Source organism: Nansenia antarctica (genome assembly GCF_963989245.1).
Source record: "Nansenia antarctica genome assembly, chromosome: 8".
NCBI classification, from domain to species: Eukaryota; Metazoa; Chordata; class Actinopteri; order Argentiniformes; family Microstomatidae; genus Nansenia; species Nansenia antarctica.
In genome coordinates, this window is record NC_137678.1 from 7,967,798 (window position 1) to 7,971,383 (window position 3,586).

Here is a 3,586-nt window from a genome sequence, read left to right on the forward strand (position 1 = left end):
ATCAGCATTTCATTTGGGTTCACCTTGTGCAAATCTAGACGTATCTCAAATTGATTGGCTCAGATCTTGTCAGTCTGCAATCTTTTCTTTTACTGGACAAACTGACAGACTCATCATCACAGTCTGGGTGTGTTTCATCTCATCTGGTTCTGATGAGTCTGTCAGAGGAACATATCAGGGCCAGATATCACATTCCAGAGCTGTCCCATGACCCAAAGTGCTAACTCTCACACTCCACATTCGGATCAGCTCTGGCCCATGTAAGAGTTGCTGTTTCCAGCACTTAGCCACAGGACCAGATCTGGCCCACAATTGTCTGCTGACTGGGGGAACATATCAGAGCTGGCCCCACATCAAATTGCCAACTCTCACCCAGGGCTGACCCCCCACATTCGGACCAGGTGTGGTCCATATAATATTTGGGAGCTGACCATTGCTTGCTTGTAGGAAGTTCCCTTTTCTGCGCGATAGGCGAGCACCAGGGTCTTGAATCTGATGCGAGCTGCTACTGGGAGCCAGTGAAGGGTGCAGTGAGACATAGAGGTCTTTACTTCCAGGTTTGAGAAGACTCGGTTTAGGTTTAGTGCAGGAGCCTTTAAGCGTTACCTAAAAAGGCTTAACCCAGTACCCAGTGAATGGGTTGAACGAGGTCAGGCTGTTCTCCTAAATATCCTTTGTCCCTGGATGTAATTGATGCTGTGTGTTTTGATTCAAAGAACCTTCCCACAATCCGACAATTGCACAGTGGTTCTCTGTCCTTGTTTACTGTGTCTGTAAGCTCAGTCTTCACATGATTACAGCGTGTCTGTGTTTGTGTTCTCGCTCAAAGAGACAGGGCTATCATTGTAAGGGCAACACAGCTGAGGACAATGTTGTTTTCAACAGCGGGAGACTAAACAGGGCTGATGTGTTGTGCCCACTAGTAATGGTACTTGGTATAATTCCCCCCCTCTCTGGAGGCCTCAACATTTACTCTCTCTCTCACACACACTTTCAAAATGCTTATTATTTCAGGTCCAGGTCTAAGTGATGTTTTCCCTCATTGGCATCTCTCGTATGCTGCCTTCTAATGACAGACCTTGAGGAAGGCTCTCTGGGACAAACAGCCATTGTTTGTCCTTGTGTGTTCTGAAGTGCAGGTTATTGTGATTGCGTAATAACTGTGTCTATCTCCTGTACTCTGTCCCTCTCACAAGTTAAAGGTATTCTAGCTCAATATCTGAGTTCGCCACCATGATTATTGAATATAGTTGTTTACATGATTAAAATAGTCTGCTCCCGTTTCGTCTTCTGATCTTCCTCACGAGAATGTTAATGCTCTCCTAGCTCGCAGGAGCTACAGAAGGCCTAAACCCAGTGACATAATGCTAACTGTTTGTTTGTAAAACTCTTGAAACAAACAAAAACAACAACTGGTCTTTGCCTTGGATATCCGATGATTATGGTTTCGTTCAGAGGGCCCTGTCTCATAGTTGTTATAAACATGTTATTGTAGCGATATCCCTATTATTTCCCATATAGTGTAATCTGAAAGGGCACAATGTGATGTCTCTATGTGTGGTTGTACTTGGTCTATTTTTGTACCGTTGCTCAGTTGCTGGTGAGTAGTCATAATGGAGGACAGGGGTTGAGTTGCACATACATAGAGGGGAGTTCTATATTCAACAGTGACCACAGCCAAACAAAATCCATCATGGTCGCCAATGTAGATTGTCAGTGTCAGCCTGCGAAAACCAAAACAAAACAAAAGGTATTCTATTTTGAGAACATCAGTTATGACTGTGATTATCTTGCTTTGTTGTAGTAATAATTTACATGGAGTTTTTGTTCGGCAATATATCATAACCCATGCTCTGCAACTAGGTAATATTCTGAAAGTGAATAATAGGGAAAAGTTTATAGGTCCTGAGAGCCATACTAAAGCTGCTCTTTGAATTTACTGCCAATGGTCCCTGTCCTCACCTGTCTAATAGGTTCAACGCCATTCTAGAGATCCCTGTAAGTGACTTAATCACCTTAGACTCGAATTGGCAATGCTAGCAATCGAAGCATGAGCAAATGAGGGAAGAGACCTCAAAGCCAGGCTGTGTGTGTATGTGTGTATAGTGTATGTGTGTATGTGTGTGGTGAGATTGCCCCCAGTGATGTCAGAGCACAGATGTGTTCTGTAACTCTCTATTCAGATCTAGTGCCTTCATACCGTCTTTCCGTCACTCTTAAACCATGTGAAATCAAATCCACTTCTCCACACCTCTCACTTGGCGTGCAGTAAGATGATGTGCTTTTGATACCGTTTCTACTTTGGGCTAGATGACTGCAGAGATGTTTGTACTTTTAATAAGATGATTCAAGAAAGAGATTTTCATAAAAGTAGATAAGTGCCCTCCGTGATGAGGTCTTGAAAATGTATGTCCAGTATAAACATTTATTGTGTATAGGTCAATTGTGTATTGGTCATTTTTGTTATGGACATTTTTTTGGTTAAGTACAATTACAATACACTTCACTGAGTACTCGAAACAAACTGGCATTTACAGTTGTTAAGTGTTTGCTCAGTAATAAACTTAAAGTGCCTCTGAGATGACAAACTCCAATAAAAATGTCCTATAGTGTTTAAGTTATAGGTGGAACTCGCCTTATGTAACAGAAGATATGTCTGGTACACAAAACAAACCTTAACTGTAGAGTCCTTTACATAACCAACATACCTTATTCTGACGTTTTTTTTTTTGTGAATTAGTGGTTTGATGCCTTATCATATCAGGGCCTGAATTGCTGACGTTATGGGGAAATATTATGTGAAATATAGCATGTTTCAGGTTAGGTTAAACATCCAAACTGCAGTGGCATTTCAATTACGACAATCAACACAAGCAGGGCCCGTGCGGGATCCTTTTTTAATTCAAGCATTCAACCAAGTCAAAGCACTCATTCAGTCATTAAAGTTCAGTCAAATGAGGCTAGTTTTATTATCCTTCATAAGAAGTAGTTGGCGAGCTGGTGACGCCCGTGTGTTGCAGCGCGTCACTCCGTTTTCTTCGGTCTCTTTATTCTAAGGACAGTCGGCTGCGCCTGCGCAGTAGAGCCAGAAGGTGGGCGGGCCGCGAATTTGCGGAACCTAGGATGGTAGGGGAAGGTAGGGCAATACCGCTACCTGATTGGTTGGCGAGGGGGCTCTTCATGAGTGCTTCGACAACCAATCAGGTAGCGGTATTGCCCTACCTTCCCTGCTTCGCCAACCAATCAGGTAGCGGTATTGCCCTACCTTCCCCTACCATCCTAGGTTCCGCAAATTCGCGGGCGGGCCGGGACTATAAGGGTCTGGGAACAGCGTCGGACGGAATGGGGACTGTAGCAGCGACCAGGCAAGGGTGTCCCACTCCCCACGCAACAACGCGCTTAACTTAACGCAATCGGAGTGAATGGGAACATACTCCGCCCAGGACGGACTGTCAGGAGAGATTGTTCTCAGAACCTATTGGACTCCCTCCGATGCCGAGTTTCTCCTAGATCGGTCCAGTGACTCCCACTGTGCTCGTCCGTTCCGCTGGGGGTCTCCGCTGACGGCTAACAGCAGCAGTAGTAC